We start from the raw sequence: 10787 nt of genomic DNA, 5'->3' as shown, positions 1-10787 counted from the left end.
ACTATTGATGGTCCACAGCATCTCTTGGATACCCAGTTTTAAGCTGCTCCCGTACAACACAGTGGTTAAAAAAGCTTTGTACTGTATCGGGGCAGCACGGTGGCACAGTGGTTAGCATTGCTGCCTACGGCGCTGAGGCCCCGGGTTCGAATCCCGACCCTGGGTCACTGTCTGTGTGAAGTTTGCACATTCTCCCCGTGTCTGCGTGGGTTTCACCCCCACAACCCAAAAGATGTGCAGGTTAGGTAGATTGGCCACGCTAAATTGCCCCTTAATTGGAAAAAATAAATGGGTACTCTAAAAAAAAATTTTTTTAAAGCTTTGTATTTATATAGCGCCTTTCATTATCACTGCATTTCCAGCCAGTTCAGTACTTTTGTAGGATAGTTGCTATTGTTCAGGAGGAAACCGGAAAGTGTATTGCAATCTTGCACTAATAATAATGTGTTAATGATCAGATAATCTGTTGTGTTTATTGAGGAATAAATATTAGCCAGGATATTGTGGTTAACTTCCCTGCTTTTCTACAAAACAATCTTTTATGTTCTCCGGGTCTTGGTTGGAAGTTTCATCGAAAAGATAGTACATCCAGCAGTGCAGCATTCCCTGCAGTGTCAGCCTAGATTTTGTTGCTCAAGTCCTGGAGTGGGGCTTGAACTCAGAACCAATTGCAACTCAGAGGTGCCAACTGAGGCACAGCTAACCTTTTAATACCACACAAAACAAAAAAGGGTGTCCTCAGTTAGAAGATGGCACTTTGTCTCCACAATGTCTGTGCAGTGGTCACTCCGATCAATACTGTCATTTACAGAAGTGTCAGTGACTGATTGATTGGTCAGGGTGAGGCGAACTTGGGTTTTCCATCTTGTTGTTTTTCTCACCACATGTTGCAGGTCTGTATATTCTGGCAGACATGCCCTTCGGAGGTTGGTCGGCTCACTCAGTAGCAGTGCTGCTGAGCCACTCTTGCTGATGTTCCCCTTCCAGAATACATCCCAGGAACTTGATACCTTCAATATTTTTTCCCAGTGTGCTGAACATCGAAGAATACTAATTTATCAGCCGAGGGAGGCAGAGTAGAGAGGGGTGGGGTCAGGAGCTGGGGGTAAGGTGCCAATATGCAGGGGATTTCCTTGCGCAAGTTTGACCTGACGTCTAATGCCACGAACCTTTGTGCGGTTTGGAGTCAATGTTGAGGGACTCCAGGGCCACTCCCTCCTGACTGTATACCACCGTGCTGACACCACTACTGGGTCTGTCCTCCTAGTGGTACGTGGCATACCAGGTTTGGTGATGGAGGTGTCTGGGGCATTGGCTATGAGGTATGGTCGAGTAATATGACTGTCAGACTATTGCGGAACTAGATTGTAGGACACATTTACTCAGTTGCAGAGATAGACACATGCGCACACACATGTGTACACATGGACAAACACTCTCGGAAATGGATGAATACACTCATGCTCATGTATATATACTGTAAATGGCAGAGAGTATAGCGTGCAGTTCTGGCCACCACATTATCAGAAGGACATGGAAGCTCATCAAACTTCCATAATCCTCCATTCTAGCACTGGCAACTCTTCCAGCACCTGAAGTGTAGTTCCCATCATTTCAAAGCTGCCTTATCTCGTGCCCATTTCAAACCTCGTCTTTCTAAAGATACTCAGCCCATACACACCTCACGGCCACTCCATCTTTAGATCCCTTCGGTGTAGTGTCACACCTAATCATTATGTTGAGAACATTCTGAGCAGCGATACCAATAGCGTTTTGTGAAACTGTAGCTAAGTGGATTATCCTTGCTCATTCTTTCAGCTGACTCTGGCACAGTTGAAAGCACGGTCTTCCTCCAAAACCTCTTCCCTGTGGTTTGCTATGGTGACTCTTTCCATGCATGGCCCAATCCGAACTCCTTGTATCTTTCTGGACAATCCTGACATGGCCAGCACACCAGCTTTTTCTCCAACACCATGTAGGCACAACCTTGCCCCTTTTGATTCCTTAATCATGTGTTGCTTGTCTGCAAAGTAAAAGTGTCATACATATATTGTAATGATAGGATCCTTACAGTGCAGAAGAAGGCACAGAGTCAGCAGACCCTCCGAAAGAGCACCCCAACTAGACTCACTCCTCTGCTCCATGCCTCTCAGCCCCACCTAACTTTTGGATACTAAGGGGCAATCCACCTGACCTGCACATCTTTGGACTTTGGGAGGAAACCGGAGCATGTGCAGGAAACCCTTGCAGACACGGGGAAAAAGTGCAAATTTCACACAGACAGTCACCCAAGGTGCTCCCTGGCACTGTGAGGCAGCAATGTTAACCACTGTGCCACCGTGCTGCCGTAATGCAGGGAACATGGCTGCCACTTTTCGCACAGCAAACTCCCACAAACAGCAAAGAGACCAAAATAACCTGTTTTCCTTTGTGATGTATATTGACTAGGACACCAGGGATAAATCCCCGGATCATTTTGCAAAGTCGCCTGGAATCCTTTATGTGCACCTGAGCGAGCAGACAGCGCCTATGTTCCATGCCTCATCCAAACGACCACACGTCCAACAATATAGCATGGCCTGACTGCAGTGCCAGTCCTGATTCTTATGCTGAAGCTCTGGACAAGGAATCGGAACACACGACATTTTCATTTGGAGGCAAAAGCACAAAAGCTGAGCCTTTCAAATAGAAAGAGAGACATCAACTTCCACAATTTAAAAAAAATGCCGGTATCTAGGCGTCGCTGGTTAGGCCAGCATTTATTGCCCATCCCTAGTTGCCCTTCAGAAGGTGGTGATGAGCTGCCTTTTTGAACTACTGCAGCCCCTGAGGTGTAGGTACACCCACAGTGCTGTTAGGGAGGGAATTCCAGGATTTTGCCCCAGCGGCAGTGCAGGAACTGCGATATATTTCCAAGTCGGGGTGGTGAGTGACATGGAGGGAAACCTTCAGGTGGTGGGGTTCCTAGGTATTTTCTGCTCTTTTCCTTCTAGATGTTAGTGGTCATGGGTTTGGAAGGTGAAAGCAGCTAATATTTCCATGTAGATATATCAATATAGTGAGGTGTGTTTAGTTTCAGCATATTTACCGAGAAACAATCCTCATTATCTTTAAATCAATGCACAGACCAGACTACCCATGGACAACAGTTTATACCCTGATTTATTGAGATCTATTTACAGCCCTGGTTGATTGGCGTTTTCAATGTGTGAGCTGTTTATCTCATAGAATCATAAAATGGGTGGGCATAGAAGGAGACCATTCGGCCCATTGTACCTGTGTCAGCTCTGTGCATGATCAGCTCAGCTAGTCCCATTTCCCTGCCTTTTATTATTATCTTTATTGTGTCACAAGTAGGCTTACATTAACACTGCAATTAAGTTATTGATAAATCCCTGAGTCGCCACACTCCGGCGCCTGTTCAGGCACACTGAGGGAGAATTCAGAATGTCCAATTCACCTAACAACATCTTTCGGGACTTGTGGGAGGAAACCGGAGCACCCGGAGGAAACCCACGCAGACACGGGGAGAACGTGAAGACTCTGCACAGACAGTGACCCAAGCCGGGAATCGAACCTGGGACCCTGACGCTGTGAAGCAGCATTGGTAACCATTGTGCTACCCTAGTCCTGCAATTTATTTCTCTTCAGATCAGTATCCAATTCCCCTTTTGAAAGCCACAATTGAATCTGTCTTCATCACTCTCTCAAGCAATGCATTGCAGATCCTAACCACCCCTTGCACAAAAACCTTTCCCCCATGTCACATTTGGTTATTTTGCCACTCACCATGCATCACTGTCTTCTGGTTCTCCTCCCTTCTGCCCATAAGAACAGGTCGCAGACACCCCCGCCCCCCCCCCCAGCTACTCTTTTCAGACTCCTAATGACTTTGAACAGCTCAATCAAACCTTCTCATAACCTTCTCTTCTTCATGAAGAAGAAGCCCAAGCTTCTCCCTGCTTTAATTGGGGTTTGTAGCGAGCATATTGTTTACTCTTTGATTTATTAGGGTCTTTGAAGTGAGAGCTGTTAATGCCCTGGCTTATTGGGGTCTGCGAGAACTGGGCTGATAATTCCCCGATTTAACCTCATTCAGTAACTAGTAGAAATCTATGAAACAACAACTGCATTGCACAAGACATCTGAGGATGAGTTGGTGGTTTTGCGAATGACTTGTGGGAAGACCTATACGTGCTATTCTTAACCACTTCCCGTTTGGATTGAGTAACAAATCACAATCGTTCAAAATGCGCAGCAACTGCACGTCATTGAGTAATAATGAAAGCTTCTAAATCACTCAGTAATTTTGTTGGAAGGTGGTTAATGATTAAGATCATTAATTCACATTGATTTACTGTAAAAAAAAATACCCTCAAACTGCAGCATATCTACAAGTACCACCATCAGAAACCACGTTCCAAAACCAAATATAGAAATGATTCCCTTTTGATCACTTGAGTTTGGTTTCCTGTTGCTTTAACATGTTGAAAGTTTTTGTATAACTTTATTAACAGTGGACTTGGCAACGCCCGAGATGACAGACAGTTCATGGGGGGACAGTGCATAGAGGAGGGGTTCGGAGGTACAGAATGGGTGGTCCTAGTAGCAGGTGTCATACCATGAACAAATATTGGAACTAGGATGCTGAATGAAAGTTCTGGATTTTTTATGCTTCTGTTCCCTGTTAAGAATGGGAGAAAATGAAGATGATTACATGAAATTGGGATAAAATAAAAAGGGGAACTGATAAAGCGAGCTGCCTGAAGTGGGTTTTGATATGCAAATTAGCATAGTGGTTACCTATGTGACTTGGAGAAAACAATGGGATATAGAAGAATTAACTTCAAAGTTGAGAGACAATGGAATTGGCACTTATGTGTTAAAAAGCCGGGCCCATAGGGTGGGTAACCTCAAAGGGAAAGAATGGTATATCCATAGCACAATAACTGGAGAAAGGGACACAGTAGCAGCAGCTACCATCACATCTCTCCTGAAAACAAGTTATTCCTTAAAAGGCAGCTAGTTAAAATCTAAAACTTGAACTGAGAAGATTACACCATTGGTGAAGTTTTTTTTTTAAATTTAGATTACCCAATTATTTTTTCCAATTAAGGGGCAATTTAGCGTGGCCAATCCACCTACTCTGCACATTTTTGTGTTGTGGGGGCGAAACCCACGCAGACACGGGGAGAACGTGCAAACTCCACACGGACAGTGACCCAGAGCCGGGATCGAACCTGGGACCTCAGCGCCGTGAGGCGGTTGTGCTAACCACTAGGCCACCGTGCTGCCCTCCTTTGGTGAAGTTGAAGACAGTTTTCCAAATGTGGACAAATAACCCGTGCATGGTAATTATCTGCTGGATTGAGTTGATAGAGTTATATAATACTGGATGTTGTTTGGGAACAAGGGGCATTTCAGAGTTCAGGGAGCATAGGTATTTGAGAACAAAGGGGTAACCATGTAATTCTGTGAGTATATAGCCATCAGTGGGAAGGCAGTTGCACAGTGGTAGTGCCATTGGACTAGTAATGCAGAGATCCAGGTTAATGCACTGGGGACTGGGTTTAAATCCTGCCACAGCAGATGGTGAAATTCGAATTAGATTTTTTTTAAAGTCCAATGATGACCAGGAATCCATTGTCGATTGTCGTAAAAGTTCACCTGGCTCACTAATGTTCTTTAGAGAAGGAAATCAGTTGTCCTTACCTGGTCTGACTTACATGTGACTCCAGATCCACAGCAATGTGGTTGACTCGTAAATGCCTTCAGGGTGGGCAATAATGCTGGCCCAGCCAGCAATACCCACATGCCATGAATGAATAAAAAAAAGTTAAGTGTACTGTTGAAGTGTATTGCGGTCCTTCTTGTCATACGTTTTGCTTTTAAGTAATAAATATTCTGTATTAATTGATCACAAAATGACTGTACTATTTCTCCCTGGTTTGCAAATTTTTTCTCACATTATACCAAATTGAAAATATACACCACTAAGGATCAATGTTCCAAGTTACCTTTCTGGGTTTTGGGCTGCCCTCGCATTTAACTCCAGCAGAGCTCTTAACATCTCTAACATGTCCAGTTAATCTACATCCAGGTCACAGTGCATTCATACTTCCTTCATTGAATCATAGAATTTACACTGCAGAAGGAGGCCATTCAGCCCATCGTGAATGCACCGATCCTTGGAAAGAGCACCCTACTTAAGCCCACAGCTCCACCCTTTCCCCGGAACCCCGTAACCCAGTAACCCCACCCAACGCTTTTTGGACACTCAGGGCAATTTATCATGGCCAATCCACCTAACCTGCACATCTTTGGACTGTGGGAGGAAACCGGAACACCCGGAGGAAACCCACGCAGACAAGGGGAGAACATGCAGACTCCGCACAGACAGTGACCCAAGCTGGGAATCGAACCTGGGACCCTGGAGTAACCACTGTGCTACCGTGCTGCCCGAAGGTGCGGGACCAGTGTTGCTGCAAATTTTTTTAAGAAGTCCACTGGGAATCTGTCCGGACCCGGTGTCTTCCCAGATTGCACAGTGTTGATACTCTCTATGATCTCCCCAGTGCTAGTGATGCTTCTGTCCGTTTTCTTTCCTCCCCCATGTCCAGTCCGTCGAAAAACTGTTGCATCTTCGGATCCCCAAGGGAACCCCTGGTAGTAGGTCTCAACCACCTGGTTGATCTTGTCTAGCCAAGGCTAGCCTGCAGTTTTTATCTTTCACCTGTGCTATTTCCCACGTGGCTGCCTGCTTTCTCAGCTGCGGCTACTCCCAATCACACTTCAACTCATACTGGGGTATTGATTCAATGATTCCACAATCATCCTCCAGTAGCTTTTTTAAAAAATCATTTACGGGTTGTGGGTATCGCTGGTTAGGCCAGCATTGATTGCCCATCTCTATTTGCCCTTCAGAAGGTGGTGGTGAGCTGCCTTCTTGAAACGCTGCAGTCCTTGAGGTGTAGCTACATCCACTATGCTGTTACGAAGGATTTTGCCCCAGCAACAGTGAAGAAATGGCAATATATTTCCAAGTCAAGGTGTTGAGTGACTTGGAGGGGAACCTCCAGGTGGTGGGGTTCCCAGGTATCTGCTGCTCTTATCCTTCTAAATGATAGTGGTCATGGTTTTGGAAGATGCTGCTTAAGGAACCTTGGTGAGTTACTACAGCGCATCTTGCAGATGGTACACATGGCTGCTACTGTTCGTTGGTGGTGGAGTTTTTGAATGTGGAAGGGGGAGAAATCAAGCGAGCTACTTTGTCCTGGATGGTATCAAGCTTCTTGCACTCATCCAGGCAAGTAGAGAGTATTGCATACACTCCTGACTTGTGCCTTGTAGATGGTGGACAGGCTTTGGGGGGGTCAGGAGGTGTTACTCGCCATAGGATTCCTAGCCTTTGACCTGCCCTGGTAGCCACAGTATTAATATGGCTAGTCCAGTTCAGTTTCTGATCAATGGTAACCCCCAGGATGTTGATTATGGGGGATTCCGCGATGGTAATGCCATTGAATTTCAAGGGGCGGTGGTTAGATCCTCTCTTGTAGGAGATGGTCATTGCTGACACTTGTGTGGCACCAATGTAACGTGCCACTTGTCAGCCCAAGCCTGGATATTGTCAGGTCTTGCTGCATTTGGACAAGGACTGCTTCAGTAGCTGAGGAGTTGCAAATGGTGCTGAACATTGTACAGTCATCCACAAACATCCCCACTTCTTACATTATGATGGAAGGGAGGTCATTGATGAAGCAGCTGAAGATGGTTGGGCCTCGGACACTGCCATGAGGAACTCCTGCAATGAAGTCCTGAAGCTGAAATGATTGACCTCCAACCATCACAACCATCTACCTTTGTGCCAGGTATGACTCCAGCCAATGGAGAGTTTACCCAAATGAAAATTCATTATCAGACATGAAGCAATCAGAAGCTATTCAATCTTTGTGTTGAATGCTGTCCTCACTCAGTGTAGGGATTCATTGGGTAAGAATAGAAAGAAAGAACAGTATTAGCCTGAGTTCAACGCAAGAACTCTCATCTCTGTCAGATATGTTTTAGTGTAGGAATCCCTCTAAAGTGTGTGTCTGTCTGTGTGTGTCGGCATTTGTATGTATGTGTGTGATGTCTTGTGTGTGTGCCTGTTTGTGTGTGTGTCTGGAATGTTTCTGTCTGTGTATGTGTGTGTTTCTGTGTCTGTATGTCTTTGTCAGTGTTTCTGTCTGTGTATGTGTCTGTGTTTGTGTGTGTTTCTGTGTCTATGTCTGTGTTTGCGTGTGCCACATATACCACATATTGAAATAAACAGACAATTCACAGCTTTGTGGAAGTTCAGTGACTTCTAAATGTAAGCTGTTCATGGACAAAATATTAGTGCTCAAGGAAGTCTGTAGCCCAGCCAGTACACAGAAAACAGAGGGAACTGTAAAACTGCTGAGTTCCAATGACTGGCAACCAAGGACTTATAATAACAATAGTTTATTAAGTAGTCTGAGCAGCTCTCACATGCTTCTACTCTACCCAATTTCTGGGGAGAACGCCTGCTCTTCAGTCATGTGACCCTTTAAGTAGCTGCAGCAGGGGCAGCAGGGTAGCATGGTGGTTAGCATAAATGCTTCACAGCTCCAGGGTCCCAGGTTCGATTCCCGGCTGGGTCACTGTCTGTGTGGAGTCTGCACGTCCTCCCCCTGTGTGCGTGGGTTTCCTCCGGGTGCTCCGGTTTCCTCCCACAGTCCAAAGATGTGCGGGTTAGGTGGATTGGCCATGCTAAATTGCCCGTAGTGTCCTAATAAAAAAGTAAGGTTAAGGGGGGGGGGGTTGTTGGGTTACGGGTATAGGGTGGATACGTGGGTTTGAGTAGGGTGATCATGGCTCGGCACAACATTGAGGGCCGAAGGGCCTGTTCTGTGCTGTACTGTTCTATGTTCTATGTTCTATGTTCTATCACGTCATCACATGACCACTCGGTCTACAGCTTCCCCGTTTACGTTGGCACAATTGGTGGTACTGAGATGTAACAGTGTTCGTGAACAGTAAATATGTGCAAACCATTTAATAGCCTACCGATTGAACAGGCTAATAATACGTAACTATTTATATTGAGGGAAACACAGATTAAGCTGTTGCAATTGGTGCACAGCCCATCGCGTCTCCTAACCCTGCCTCATTTTGTTGTTTCATTGAAGAGCGTCAAAGGCCCATTATAGATTAGCTCATTAAATAGTCCAGACACCTTGGGCTAGAATCTCCGATTTTGAGGTTATGTCCGGAAGATCCGTGGCGTTTTACGTGGGAAAAATCGGCACCGCCCCCACACCAATCCCCTGACCAGTGAGGGGCTAACAGCTCACATAAAGCTCCCGGCCTCCACGAGAAAACGGCTGGAGAATTGCCAGGTGCGTGGCCGTGCATGTACACGGCGACGACCTGCAGTGGTCGGGCCGTACAACATGGCGCCGGCCATGCGTGGACCCGACCTGCCAGATAGTGCCCTCCTGGCTACCTCCTCGCCACCCCTTGGCCAACCCCCACCAGTCCTCCCAGCCGCCGGAGAAGCCCCCCAGCCAGCAGCACGGCTCCCGCCCAACTGTGGCAGCACTGGACCCAGTCCGCAGCCATGAACTCAGCCCATCCGGGGCGGAGCATCGGGGGAGGTTCCTTAAGGTGACATTCTGAGGAGCTAGACAAAAGACAGGTAAGTATAGGCCAGTTAGCTTAACCTCTGCAGTGGGGAAAATGCTTGAATCTAACATCATGGAAGAAATAGTGAGACATCTGGATATTAATTGTCCCATTGGCAGATGCAGCATGGTTGATGAAAGGTAGGTCATCTTTAACTAATTTACTAGAATTCAGTGAGGACATTACAATCGCAGTGGACAACGGGGAACCGGTGGATGTGGTGTCTGGATTTCCAGAAGGCATTCGACAAGTGCCGCACAAAAGGCTGCTGCTTAAAATAAAGGTGCATGGCATTACAAGTAATGTATTTGAATGGATAGAGGATTGGTTGACTAAAAGAAAGGAAAGTGTGGGGATAAATGGGCGTTTTTCTGGTTGGGGCTCAGTGGCTAATGATGCGCCCCAGCGATCAGTGTTGGGATCACATTTGTTTATAATTTACGTCGATGATTTGGAGTTGGGGACCAAGTATAATGTGTCAAAGTTCGCAGATGACACTAAGATTAGTGGTAGAGCAAAGTGTGCAGAGGACAGTGAAAGTCTGCCGAGGGGTTGGCAAGGGTCTGGCAGATGGAGTACAATGTTGGTAATTGTGAGCGACAACAGGCCGTCCTATCGTTTCAGGCAATGGGACACTGTGTGAGAACCTCTCTGGCGACATCAAGGACATCTTGAAACCCATCATACAAGGAACGCCCAGCTTCTGTCGCGACACTACAAAGTTCTTACAGAAACTCAACACCCATGGACCAGTTGAACCAGGAACATTCCTCGTCACAATGGACGTCTCGGCACTCCACACCAGCATCCCCCATGAAGAAGGCATTGCTGCAACAGCCTCAGTACTCAAACCGACAACTGCCAATCTCCAGAAGCAATTCTACAACTCATCCGCTTTATCCCGGATCACAACATCTTCACCTTCAATAACAAGTTCTTCATCCAGACATATGGAACAGCCTTGGGGACCAAATTTGCACCTCAATGCGCCAACATCTCCATGCACAAGTTCTAACAAGACCTCTTCACCGCACAGGACCGTCAACCGCGCTATACACCAGATACATCAATGTCATTTTTTCCTTTGGAACCACGGCAAAGAA

This window comes from Scyliorhinus canicula, chromosome 13 (genome assembly GCF_902713615.1).
Source record: "Scyliorhinus canicula chromosome 13, sScyCan1.1, whole genome shotgun sequence".
NCBI lineage: Eukaryota > Metazoa > Chordata > Chondrichthyes > Carcharhiniformes > Scyliorhinidae > Scyliorhinus > Scyliorhinus canicula.
This window is presented reverse-complemented; position numbering follows the sequence as displayed.